Source organism: Eulemur rufifrons, chromosome 15 (genome assembly GCF_041146395.1).
Source record: "Eulemur rufifrons isolate Redbay chromosome 15, OSU_ERuf_1, whole genome shotgun sequence".
Classification (NCBI taxonomy): Eukaryota; Metazoa; Chordata; class Mammalia; order Primates; family Lemuridae; genus Eulemur; species Eulemur rufifrons.
In genome coordinates this window covers 14,973,245-14,987,761 of record NC_090997.1, presented here as the reverse complement: position 1 = coordinate 14,987,761, position 14,517 = coordinate 14,973,245, and the positions used below count along the sequence as shown (strand labels likewise).

The 14,517-nt window shown below is 38.6% G+C and overlaps 1 protein-coding gene across 1 annotated transcript in view; it reads left to right on the top strand.

Annotated features, from left to right (window-relative positions):
- Positions 1-14,517, top strand: part of RCAN2 (regulator of calcineurin 2) — a 250,579-nt gene that overhangs the window by 130,508 nt on the left and 105,554 nt on the right. The window lies entirely within an intron of this gene.

The window sequence follows — 14,517 nt, the reverse complement described above, 5'->3', positions numbered from 1 at the left end:
AGGGTGGATCCACCTCAATCAGTCCAGGCTTCATGGGAGCCACAACTTGTTGCTCAACACTTTTTTCATCCTCTGCCTTCTTTGGCACTCTCGAAAGTGACTAGTTTCTTAGGTAACCCAGTGAACAATGGAAATGGTAAAATTGAACATTTTCCAAAGCTTTCTCAAAGGCTGGCCACTTTGTGATACTGGGCTTTGGGTGACATGTTGACTATTTGGAGAATCAGTGATTTTCAAAGAATTTTAGGCTGTAAGGTGGAGTGGGCCTTGGTTTAATCATGACCTCTTAGCAGTGGTCCCCAACCAGGAAACGTTTTCATGGAAGACGATTTTTCCACGGACCGAGGGCAGGGGGTGGGGGGGATGGTTCTGGGATGATTCAAGCACATTACATTTATTGTGTACTTTATTTATATTATTACTACATTGTAATAGATAATGAAATAATTATACAACTCACCATAGGCTGGGGACCCCTATCTTAAAGGGAAAGAGGCCACGGACATCATTACAAACAACTTATAAAAGAGGATGTCAAGGGCTGCCATGGGGAAGCTGCTAGCCTGAGTGGCTGGCCTGATTGACTGGTGGAGCCAGAGCCTCATTCCTGGCCTCCTGTTCAGGGTCCAGAGTGGCTTCGGCTAAACAACGCAGCCTCTATTAAAGGCCTTCTAAAACTTACTAGGGATCCAGGAGCCACTTGTTTCTGTGTCTTCCTATGGGAGAAGACACTGTAGCTTCATCATATTCTCAATGTGGTCTTTGATCCAAAATAGGTAAATAAGCAGTTTTCAAGCCCTTTGAAATATAAGTTTACTTTAAGATTCTATTCATAATAATTAGTAGACATGTTTGTGGGGCATTAAAGAGATAATTATTATATTACTGTGCCAATTCTGTGAGTCAAAAGTATGACATGTTGAGTAATTATTAAAGTCTTTATGCCATAATGTGTTGTATTTCTGCCACGATGAACAATTGCTGGGAAATTCTCAGGGCTAGCTAACTAGATTCCAATACAATCTAGTAGTTATTTACAAAGTTAACATAACATTCCACCTGACACATGTATAATCTTTCCCCTGAGAAGTCTCTACATCTCCTAGAGTATTAGAAAATTCATAATAAATATTTTGGTCAGTAAGTGAAATGTGCTTTATTACTATTAATATAGTAAGCTATGCATGAGGAGATTGTGACACATTTAAACATTGGGTGGCTAGTTGGATGAGATCAGGGACTATCTACCTTGGCCTCACTCTGCTATCACCCAGAAGGTTTAAAAAACACTGATTCTAGAGTCCTACCCCTGGAGATTCTGATTTAATTGGTCCAGAGTATGGTCTGTGCACCAGCATTTCTTAAAACTTTTTATTTTGAAGTAATTATAGACTTCACAGGCAGTTGCAGAGATAATACAGAGAGGTCCCTTGTACCCTCTCCCCAACTTTCCCCAGTGGTAATATCTCATGTAACTATAGCCCAACATCACAGCCAAGAAATGGATACGGAAATAATAATGTTAACTAGAAGACCACAGAACTTACTTAGATTTCACCAGTTTGAGCTTCAGGACTTTTTAAAGCTCCCCAGGAGATTGTGCTAAATAGTCAGTGCTGGAAACCTCTGCCCAAAGTGCTCTTTAAGTTTCCTTCTAACCATGATTCAGGGATTCTGTACACACATAGTAAAACAACAACACATAGTACATATATACACATGTGTGCAAGTGTAGACTATATCATACATACACATCGTAAAAACTTGAGACTTTCAATAACAGATTACAGGGTTAAAGTGACTGACATTTAAAAGCAAACTTAACTGCCGGAAAACTGCACTTCACGATTGTACAAACTATATCCTGGTTTAGATCCTATGTCAAACAAAAGATGTCTGCCATACCCGAGAAAGTAAACTGGGGTTTATGACTCCCAGAATTAAAGTCCATATCGTTAGTGAGAAGAAAATTCCGTGGGTTTTTTAAATGTCATTTATAGACACAATTTGGGTTTTAAAGTCTGATAACATGGTAAGATACTTCTTGCATGAATAATTATGTATATAAAACTCCCATTTATCATGCTCCAAATGCATGTAAACAGCTGCTGTTCTCTGTAAATAAATCAGTGTTTCCTCCTCTGCCACCTGGGAAATTAAACACTGTCCTGGGCAAATTTCCATACTTTTTCTCTTTAAAAGGAGTTGAAGTAGGTATTAATCAGGGAAGCAGTGGAAGTAATGAATAACCCTTACATGTTATCCTAGCGTCTCCTCTCCGATATTAATGGTGAGGTTAAATAGGGACATTTGTAACCATAACAATCTCCATGCTGAACTTGAGTCAGGGTACAAAAACTTGCCCTCACCTTATACAAAAAGTACATTTCTCCATAGTTGGGATGAAACTTTCATCAAGATAATGGAGAAAACTTGTCTATAGTCTTCTGGGATTTATTTACTAAGGGTTGTCTGTTCATGATCCATCAGATTCCATCTGTTCCCACCTGCACTGTATCTATGCACCCATATTGTAAGATCCTTGAGATATTCAGAAAGCAGAACATGCCTGGAAGTTTCAGGTGTTGAACGGGTGACCCTTGTCTCCAGAGGCCTCCCCGGACTCCCTTTCTCCATGTCTTCTTCCTTTTCAGTGACAGAGCCTCTTTCTCCCTGATCCCTCCAAGGTACTCAGTGTCCCCAGGTTACCCTGACAACTTCCTGTTCCTGGCCGGGAGCCTGGATCTCCCAGGGGAATTTTACTTGGATGAGTCCCATAAAGTTATAGAGCACAGCGAATGTTTGAGTCAGAGTTTTGAGAATATTCTTTCCACTTACCATTCTGGGCAGAGGTTCGGGTTTGGAATGGCATTTACAGGAGCCCAGCAAAGCTGCTGATGTCCCTGGGGAGGGGCTACTGTAGCCTCCTCCTCCTGGTTAGGTAACTTCCCTGCTCTGGTCGCGGACTCCTGCAGTCAGTCCTGGGAAGGGAAGGAGGACAGGATGGGGTGGAGGGAAAGAGGCCATTCCCAGAGATTTTGGTACAAATAATCATTCTCTTCTCTTTATTCCATCTATTGATTTTTTTTTAAACTTAATTAGCTGTGAACTCGTAGAACTCTGAGTCATTTGGACATGTTGATTATCATAGATTAACCAGGTTAAAACAACAATATTTTGGGTGTTCACCACATCAAGTCTTTGCTGTGTGTAGAGAAGATGATAGACTAATTAGCACGATTTCAGAGATCCCAGGAGAGGCCTCCCTGAGAATTTCCTTAGCCCACTGGGGGAGTGCCTTAATGGAACACCTTAATGTACACCTTTGTGCTCATGGCTTACACTGGGGGGGAGCTGTTGGAATCCATCTATATTCTGAGATAGGTAACATTATTTTAAAGGTAAGATTCCTACATGTACAGCTTAATAGGAGGTATCTGACCTTTCTAGAAGCAAGCATTGAACCAGGGGGAGAGGTAAAGGGCAAAGATCACTCTAAGTGCACTGAGTTCCTAAGTACATAGGGAACTCTGGGGGCTGCAGCCACAGGAAAATGTCACCCTCCTCTCAATGTCCTGGCTTTCCAACTACCCCACCCTAATTATAAAAATAAACAATCTAAAACTGTGGTCCCCAAGCCCCAGGCTGAGGCCTGGTATGGGTCCATGGCCTGTTAGGAACTGGGCCACTCATTACTGCCTAAGCTCTACGCTCCCCTCAACCCTCCACCACATCCATGGAAAAACTGTCTTCCATGAAATCCATCTCTGGTGCCAAAAGGGTTGGGAACCGCTGATCTAACCCATCAGCTCCTTGGACCGTCTAGGATTGCATGCAGGTGTACTTTGTTTTGTTCATCCATCATTGCCAGTGCTATTTATTATCTGGGTTTCACTGAATCACTTATTTTCCTGCCCGCGAGCTGGCCTATTTTGCCAGCTTGGCGATGTGTGCTGTTGACTAGAGGAGCTATTAAGTTTCTCACCTGCGTATCTTATGAGAGCTGCGGCTAGAAGATAAAGCTCCTTGGAGTGTGGAGCATCGGTATGCGAGAGAATTTCAAGGACGTGGCTTCCTTCAAACCCCTGCCACAGAGTCTAGATTGGAATCAGAATGAAACCTCCACACTAGCTGCCCTTGTAGGTTTCAGCAGTCCACCACAAGACAAATTCCAGGCTTGAAACATTTTGACTAGGATGCTAGATCATTAACAGGTTCTATGTGCCGAATTAAAACTCAGATATCACAAAGAAATGCCTGAAAGGGAACAGAAAGCTTCAGCTGTGAATTGTCAAGTGCTGGAAGGATTCTGTACGCTGGAAACAGCTGACAGTAGCTAGCCAGGGTGTAAGAAATGAGCTTTGGGGCCAAACCTAGCTGGGTTAATATCCTGGCCTCATTTACCTCATTTGGGTGACTCTAGGAGAGTGCTTAAACCTCTGCATTGTATTTAGTATTTAATAACTCCACTGCCAAGTATTGATCCTACAGATATACTGATAATAACTAGGATGTATGCCAGGCCCTTTTTGGGTCACTTTACCTATGTTAGCTCCTTTAAGCCTCCCAAGAATCCTAGAAGGCAATACTATTACTACTCACAGGAAACTGAGGCACACAGAGGATGACTTGCCCAAGGTCAGGTCAGTATTCTCGTAAGAGGCAGTGTAGTACATCCATGGTTAAGTGGATGGACTCTAGTCAAACTTTTTGGGTTTGACTCCCAGCTCTACTGTTAACTAGCTGTGTAAAGGGCTTAGAATAGTGTCTGATACATAAAAACTCCTAAGTCGTATTTTACTCTACGGGAAATAGAATCGTTCCTCCTGTTATGGATGCAGGCAGCGTCTGCTGATTTCCAAGTAATTTCTAATTGCAGAAACAAGAGCTGTTTCTACTCAATTCCTTCAGCAGCAATGACTCCTATATATCCTTTTCAGTGGCTTTATTCAGCCCCTAGCTTGCCTCAGCATGTAAAGAATTAGATCAGTTTTACCATTTCTATTCTTGGAATAGAGAGTCGAATGCCCAGAAATAATGTGATTTATATCAGATGGTTCTCCTCAATTGCTGTGTCTCCAGGATCACTCACTCCTCTCCCACTGTGCAGCTCGTGGATTTGCCTGCCCCAGACCCGGAAGGACCTGTCTCCATCATGACGCAGCCCCTCCACCGTCTACTCTCCAGACACGTCTGTCTGGTCTTCTCATAAACCAAGCAAAGTCTCTTACATCAACCATTGCCCTGGAAGAGAATCTAGAAATTAGATATACACAATACAATACATTATCCCTTGGTCTTGTTTATATCAGGTTTTTGCTCCAATTTCTAGCTCTCCTTGACTTCATTATTCATCAGATATTTATTGAGGGGCTACTATGTGCCATACACTTTTACAGATGGGGCAGATGCAGCCTGGAAGCAACCACTGATGTTCCTGCCCTTGTGGATCTTACATTCTAATAGAGAAAACCCATGAAACAGTAAATAAATATATGATGTGATAGGTGGTTATAAGTCCCATTGGGAGAAATAATGCAGGGTGAGGCATCAGCGAGTGGGCTGATGGCGTCACGTGGGGGGCCGGGGCCAGATGAAGAAGGTTGTTACAGCCCACAATGAAAATTTGGGATCTTGTTCTCAGTGTAATAGGAAGCCACTGGGAGACTGAGGGCAGGGAATGATGTGAACCGATTGGCTTTTTAAAAGGCGTATTGTCCTGGCTTCTGTGTGGGAATAGATGGTATGGAAACCAGAGGGGAAAGTGGGAAAGTAGTCAGGAGGCTCTGGCATCAGTCCAGGCGAGAGAAGATGGCAGTCTGAACCAGGGCGATATAGGGGAAGAGGCCAGAATGGTCAGGTCTGAGACAGACTTGGACAGTTCAGAGACCAGGACTTGCGGATGGGTTGGATGTGAGTGGGAGAAAAGAGAAGAACCAAGGAAGACTCCAGGGTGAACAGTGCTGCCCCTCCCTGAGACGGACATTTGCTCACTTGTGCTATCTGTGGATAGCTTGCTTTCCTACTGGATTTAAAATTCCTTTGAGATCAGGAATTCTTAGCTATTCTGTTGTCCTCTCGTCTTTTTCTTCTCTTGCTAGAGACTCTCATGCTATTTACGTGTAGTAAGTGCACAAAAAAGGCTGTGGAACAAGTAAGTATAATGTATAAGATGTTTATTAGTGAATAAATGTCCCTAAACTTTAACATTTGTTCTGGATTTGCTGTCTGGCTTAGGGAAAATGGCTCACTTTCTGACTCAGTTGTCCTGTTGTGAAATAGGATTCATCATGCCTTCGGAATGGAAATGCAGTTATCTACATACTTAATGGTGGGTGGCAAACAGCTTGGGGATGTGGGATGGACAGTCCTCAGTTATATGCAGTCACGGAGAAAGCAGAATGGGAATAATTTGGGGAAAATGTCTTCCTGAGGTGTCATTTAATATCATGCATGTCAGACTTGGAAGGCGTGTTGTCCCCACCCGCTCATGCCACCGGCAGACACTGCGGACTGTTCTCCCCTGGGAGGTCTGGAAATGGCCTCAGAGCCTTTCTCACCGTAGCATGCCAAGGTGCCGCTCCTGCCTGACCCAATCCCCTCCTCTGACAGTGGAGGAAATTACAGCCCAGAGATAATAAATGACCGTTAAGTTCAGCGAGCAGTGGGGACAAAACCAGAGCCTGAACCTGAAACCTGATTCCCAGTGACAGAATGATCAGGCCTCCAGCAGCAGGTTCTGCTGATGTGACCATGTGACAATGCGAGGGGAGGAGGCTGTAGGGGCAGGAAAAGGGTGGGCGGGAGTGGGGCTCCAGGGTCAGCAGGGAGGCAGGGAAGCTCCTCAGAACCCAGAACCGGCTTGGAAGAGAGAGGGGGCCCGAAGCCCACTGCCTCAGTGGGTGTTTCCTGTACCGCAGACAGAAGGCTGGCTATCGTCTAGCATTTTTGGTTCTTATGACAATTTAAGGATGAAGGTCATACGCGATTAAATCATGGAAGCTGTGATCTGACATACTAATCCTGCTCTTGATTGTGGATTTCCCCCCTTTATTAAATACTTGAAGAATTCAAAAGCACTCTCTCATTGCCTGCTGAATCTGGGTTCAGTCACCTTAGATACGCCGCAGAATGGCTGTTTAACTTCCTCAACACAGAAAGTGACACTACCTTTATTTCAGTTGTTTTACTAGAGGCGCCATCGCTGGAAATCCAGTCTTTATTGTTAAAAAATGATGGCGGCTTCAATTTAAATCACAATATAGTATTCTGCTCAGGTCCTACACATGGCCAAGCTATCCCCTCCAGACTTTGAACAATAAAAGGTCTTGCTTATTTATTCTCACAGAGGCTTGATTTACTCATTAATATGCCAAGAAAGAAATACGGCTTTTGTTCTCTGAACAAGTTTCTGGTAAACAGGTAATCTCTTAGTGAGTCAACCCAAATGTTGGATGTGAGAATGATCTTTACGCTGAACTTTCCCCTGGTTGAAACCTGGACATTTTGAACAATGACTCGTTTTCTTTTCTTTCTTTTTTTTTTTTTTTTTTGCCAGAATTCTTTGATAGACCATTAAGCATTTCTATGAAGTTAATAATTCTAATTTTAGCAGGTTGTCTTACCTGGAGATTTTAGTGAATTAGAATATTTTAGATAACAAGGAAAATATTATTAAAATTAAGATAAGAAAAATTCATCTCCTTATAAAATACATGGAAGATACTTATCCATTATGTTTTTGTTGAGATTGTTAATAGTATATTTTTAAACATAATTTTGAATACTTTACATTTGAATTTATGGCTTAACCCAGAGTAAATCTGGGCTCTCAGGCCTAAAAGCAGTGACTCAGGCTGAAGAATTACCATATACCTAACACCAATGCCATTTTCCTCATGTTGTGACCTAATGTGAAGGGTGTGGTATTGGGAGGAGGGTGATAAAGATTCTGGGCATAATTCTGTCACTAACTTGATGCACGTCCACCCAGGAGGAGACGGAACTCAATTTTCCCATCTGTCAAATGCAGGTACAGGATCGATTAATTTCAAATATTCTCCAGAGAAATATCATTGTGTGAACTATGGAATTGTATTATCCAAATTTTTCTTTAAACAACTGATTGGGATTTTTTCCACCATTATTAAAGTGACACAATTACATTGCAAATGATTTGGAAAATACAAAAGAAAAAAAGAAAAGCAAAATTACTGGCATCACTCCAATGCAAAACTACTAATATTTTGGTGCATTTCTTTACAGGTTTTTTATATGTATGTGTGTTACATATAATAATGGGATCTGACTATATTCATAATTTACTAAAAGTATGTCTTTTTCCATGACATTAATTCCTTTGAGAATATACTTTTAATAGATGCATAATATCTCATCCCATAGATTTATCATAATTTATTTAATTCATCCCTAATGACTGGACAAATATTTTATTAGCATTTTTTACTATTATAATTCTTGCACATGAATATTTATCTACATTGCTATTGATTTGTTTGAAGATATTTCTACATTTATTACCAGTGAAAGAGTATGCATTTATTTTAATGTCTTTATCAAATTTTGACATCAGGATTATGCTACCCTCATAAAATGAGTTGGGAAGTGTTTCTTCTTTCTTTGTTTCCTGAAAGAGTTTGCAAAATTGGTGCATAATTCATTGATATTACATTCTCCTACTTTTCAATATAGATATTTAAAGCTATAAGTTTCCCTTGGAGCACTGTTTTAGCTGGATCCCACAGATTTTGATATATTGTTTCATTATAATATGATTTAAAATATTTTTTTAAATTTCCTTTTAGATTTCTTATGTGAAGAGTAAAGTTTTATTTCCAAATGCCTGTGGTTTCTAGATTTCTTATTTTTATTGATTTTTAACTTAATTCCCTTGTGACCAGAGAATATATTTTTTATCAGCGATTATCAACATTTTTGGTCATACCACCTTTGCACCATTAAAAATTATTGAAAACCTCAAGAGCCTTTTTTATGTGGATTACATAATTTTTATTTACCATATTAGAAATTAAAGCTGAGAGATTTGAAAAAGTCAACTTATATTAAAATAGCATGTTAATACAAATAACATTATTCTGGAAACAGCTATATGTTCTAAAACAAACAAAAAAATAGTAAAAAGAATGACAAACCTTTTTAATGTCTGACTTGATTCAAAAACAACTGGATTTTCACATTTGCTTCTTCACTCAATCTGTTGTGCTATCATATGTCACTCAGTCTCTGGAAAATTCCGCTGTGCACTCATGAAAGAATGAGCATGAAAAAGGTAAATAATGTCTCACTGTTTTGAAAATAGTTTTGAACTTGTGGACCTCCTGAAAATGTTTCAGGGACCCCCATAGGTTCCCTGGATCATGTTTTGGGAAATGCTGATTTGCATGATTTTTCAGTCTTTTTCAATCCATTGAGACTTGTTATACAGTCCAATATATACTCTATCATGGCAAATGTACATCTGAAAAAAATGTACATCCTGCAGTTGTTGGATACAGTGTTTTATAAATGTCAATTACATCAAGTTGGTTTGTAGAGTTGTTCAAATCTTCTTTATCTTTGATTTTTAATTTTTTTATCAATTTCTGAGAGGCTAGTGTTAAAATATCCAACTGTGATTGTAGATCTGTATTTCTCTCTTTAGTTCTGTCAAATTCTGCTTCATGTATTTTGCATTTTTGTTATTAGGTGCATTCACATGCAAGATTATTAGATTAATATTTTCTTGATTTGAAAATTATAAAATATTTATATCTTTATCTCTGGTGATTCTCTTTGTCTTAAAGTCTACTTTGATAATATAGACACACTAAGTTTTTTCTTATGTTTACTATTTGCATGGTTTATATTTTACTAATTTTTACTTTTAATCAGTCCATGTCTTTAGATTCAAAAATATGTTTATATATGTTAATATTTACATAGATATTGTATATATTATACAATATTTTATCACTTAAGTATCTCTATTAATATATATATTAGAGAGAGAGAGAATGAGAAAGATTCTTGTTTTTTATCCAATCTGATAATTTCTGCCTTTTAATTAAAATGTTTACAATCCATTTACATTTAAAGTAATTATCAATATGGTTGAGTTTAAGTCTATCATTTGGTATTTGTTTTCTTCTTGTTCCATCTGGTCTGTATTCCTTTCTTTCTCCTTTTCTGCCTTCTTCTGGGTAAATTTTTTTTTTTTTTTTTTTTTGTCCCTTCTTTGGACTTTTTAGCTAGCCCTTTGTTATTTTTTAATGGTTGCTCTAGTCTCGAGACTACAATAGACATCTTTAACATGTCATAGTTTACCTTTAACTGCTATTATGTTACTTCACAAAGGGAGAATGTCACAACGGTATAATTTCATCCACCCCCCATATTTGTGCTCTTAGTGTCACATATTTTATTTGTACATATGCTGTAAGCCTCACAATTCATTATTATTATTTTGCTTTGAATGATTGATAGTCTTTTAAAGAATTTTAAAATAAATATAATAAGAAGGTCCTGTCTATTCACTCATGAAATTACCCCTCTGGTACTCTTCATCTCTTCCATCACTCTTGGTTTCCATTGGGTATTATTCCCTTCAGTCTAAAGAGTACTTTAAAAAAAAAATTATTTCTAGTAGTTCAGATGTAGAATAGGTGATTTCTTTCAGCTTGTTTTTTTCCTGTTGAAAATATTTATTTTGTCTTTACATTGTTTCATAACGTTATTGAGGCACAAATTAAATATCATGAAATCTATCCATGGTAAGTATACAATTCAATGATTACTAGTAAGTTTGAAGAATTGTACAACCATCATCACAATCCAGTTTTAGAATAATTTCATTCCCTAAAAGGTCCCTCATGCCCTTTTGTAGGCAATTACCTTTTTCACTCCCAGTTTAGAGCAACCATTTTTCTACTTTCATGGACATTTCATGTAAATGGAATCTTGCAATCTGTGGTCCTTTGCTTCTTTTAGCATAATGTTTTTGAGGTTCACCCATATTATAGCATGTCTATAGTTTATTCCTGTTTATTGGTGAATATAGTAAGTATCTCATTGTATGAATAAACTACATTTTGATTATCTATTCACCAGGTGATGGGCATTTGTATTTGTTTCTACATTTTGGCTGTTATAGTAGTGCTGCTGTGAACGTTTACAAGTCTTTGTGTCAACCAAAATATGTCTTCATTTTTCTTGCGTAGATACCTAGTAGTGGAATTCCTGGGTCATATGTTAAAATTATGTTTAATTTTTTAAGATACTATCAAACCGTTTTCTAAAGCATCTGCACCATTTTACATTCTCACCGGAAATATATGAGAGTTTGGCTCCATATTCAAAGGTCAACTTTTACTAGATATAGAAATCTGGGTTGATAGTTTATCTTTTTTCTTTCTTGACTTCAAATGTGATGTTTTATTGTATCCTGGCCACCGTTGTTTCTCATAAGAAGTCAGTCATAATTCTAATTGTTGTTCTTCTGTATGTAATGCTTTTTTCTTTTCCTGCTTTTTAATATTTTCTCTTTAATTTTGAATTTTAGGAGTTTATGACACATCTAGGTGTGGTTATCTCGGGGTTTGGTGACCTTCTTGGATTTATACATTGATATCTTTAATTAATTTGAGGAAACTCTTGGCTATTATTTCTTCGTATATTAATATTTCTTCTGCATCACACTCTCTCCCTTCTACTTTTAGGACACTAATTATACATATTTAGAATATTTCATGTTGTCCCACAGATCCCTTTTTCTCTATTTTAAGGTTGATCTAAAGTATTGGTTCTACAGACTTGCTTTTTGGCTGTGAATCTTGGGATTCTAATCCACTATTCTAGCCCACATGAAACCATGAAAGTTTTCTATGAGTTCATCTGGTTTCTCCTTAGACCTGTCTATGGTGGTTCTTCTTTCTCTCCCAACTACACCAAGGATGAAAGTAAACATATACATCTTCCCTCATGGGAAGGGCTCATTGCTTTATATCATTTAGTTCCTTTAGGTTTCTCTTTCATCAGCTTTGGGGGCGAGGTGTTAAAAAAAAATCTACGTTTGTATAGTTTGAATGGCTAATTCTTGTTGAGAGAGTTGTACAATGGTTCCTGTAACTTTCTACATTTAAATGAAAGTGGAAGTCTCTCTCTCTCTCTCTCTCTCTCTCTCTCTGTTTTAAGGCTCTTGTGTTCTAGAAAGGCTGTTCCAAGTTACATTTTCCCCAACAGGATATTGAAAGGTGCATTTATGTTCCACTAAAAATAACAACAAAAATGATTTAAATGCATATCTCAGAGCCATGCTTATTAAAAACTTCCTCCTTGATAAGCTGATTTATGATTCCACTGGGATTCTACATCTTTTTCCACCTTGCCTTCCATATCGGGTGTCCCAGTGACACCACACAAGGAAATCTGCAGCCAAAGGTACAATATTAATACTTTTATAGAGAATTTCTCTCAAGACTCTTTCTTCTTACCTATTCCTGTGCCAAGGCTGGCTCACCTGGAAAGTAACCTGATAGTATCTTTATTCTCTTGAGCCCAGAGCCAGTCTTCCATAGCCAGATTTTTTGACACCTGACCACTATGGAACCACTCCAAAGACACAGGAATATCTCAAAGAAAAAGTGTGATTCCTCAAAGCTCCAGAATTTCTGAATGTGCCCCCCATACCCAACAAGACGCCCCCAACCCAGATCCCAACATAAGTGATGTGAATCAGCCTGCCATTTTATACCAGGAACTGCCCTTTTGTGCATTTCCATGTGGCTTCTTACCTTTCCTTCTTCACTTTCTTCTGTTCTAGCTTTGTGATTTACCATAACTCCTCCCTGAAAAAAAAAAAAGAGTAAATTAAAGAAGACACAAGATTGACATTTACATTTATACATGCCTTTTAAGGATGGCCCTCAAGTGGTTAGAAATATAGAGCAAGTCAATTGATGTCCCTACCTGTCATTTTTAGGCAGGTGGATTTTCTTACAGTGCAGGGCATTAGCAGTTGGCAGCTTGACAACATCCAGAGATAGAATATATTTCTAATTATTTCTGATTTATGTTTTTTAACATAATGCTGCTGATTTATTTATTTGAATTCTTACCAGTCATAATCAATGTCTATTACTAATTCAGCTTTTTAAAGAATTATGAACTTTACTACAAAATGTTTTCTGACCTCATTCATTTTACCTTTTTGGCTTTCCTGTTCTTTTCTCAAGCTCCATTTTCTCCCTTGGTCTCTGTCTTGACACATGCTACATATCAAACAATGATATGGCTACATGCTCATTTGCTAACTTAAGACGTGCAAATTATATTTTAAATAAAAAGTTTTCCCTTGAGGATTCATTCAAGGATTAAATCCTCTTGCTTCTGGTTCTGTCCCCATTTGGCTTTTGATTCTATATGAGATTGGATTTTGCATTCACAACAACATACTTCAACACATGCACACATACACACACGAGCTGTATTAATTAAGGTCATGCTGTCTGCTGTACCAGATATACCCTAAAATCTCAAGGGCTTACCAGGGAAGAGGCTTATTTCCCACTCATGTAATACCCCATTGACAGTGTGATGAAAGAGGAGGTTGGGGGAAATAGGTGTGTCCTCCACACAGTCATTCAGAGACTTTGGCTGACAGAGGCTCTGCCAGCTTGAGCACTTCACTCTCAAGGTCAGTTTGAAGAATAGAAATGAGGACCCTAAAGGGGGTTCTTATGGCTGAAAGTAGCATACCTTTTTTCTGTTCCCACTCCCTTGGCCAGAACTCAGTCGCAGAACTCAGTCACTTGAGCCTGGTCACACTGATTGGGAAAGCACTTTTCAGAAACAACTCTATGCTACACAGGGAGGTGGACACTCAGTCATCTCTCTTTACACATAGAAATACATCTGAGGCTTCATGGTTATGCTTCTTAGTTCTTCCAGTATAAATCTCCTGGAGTCTCAACGCTTGAGGAATTAAGAAGTAGGGTAGTGGAGTAGGAAACTTCATGCTAAGCACCAAAGACTAAAGCATATGGTGCTGTTCCTAGGGTAGAAATAGCTCAGAAATAATCTGTCCATGAAAGGAGGTGAGGATGGTATGAGCTGGTCTTGTCATTCACTCATGCATTTATCAGACATCATCTTTATTATTTACTTTATGCCAGCAAGTGCTGAGGATATGCAGACAAACATAGCATTTAAACCATCCAGTGAAGGAAGAGCTACAGTGGATTTATGTGCATTATGTATGTGGAAGTAACGTACGTTATTTTAGTGGAGAAGGATGGCCGTCGGTTAAGGTAGCCTGGGAAATTCCCAGAACAGTCTCAGAGGCCTATTTTCTTGTTGGATTTCTAGCATTTCTTTTCTACAATCCTTTTCATATATGAAGCCCCTGGTTCCAACTTTGTGCTCTACTCTCATGGACAGTAATGTGAGCATATTTACTTAGTGCAAAGATCCCTCTAGCCACAAATTGCTTGCAGAATGGAT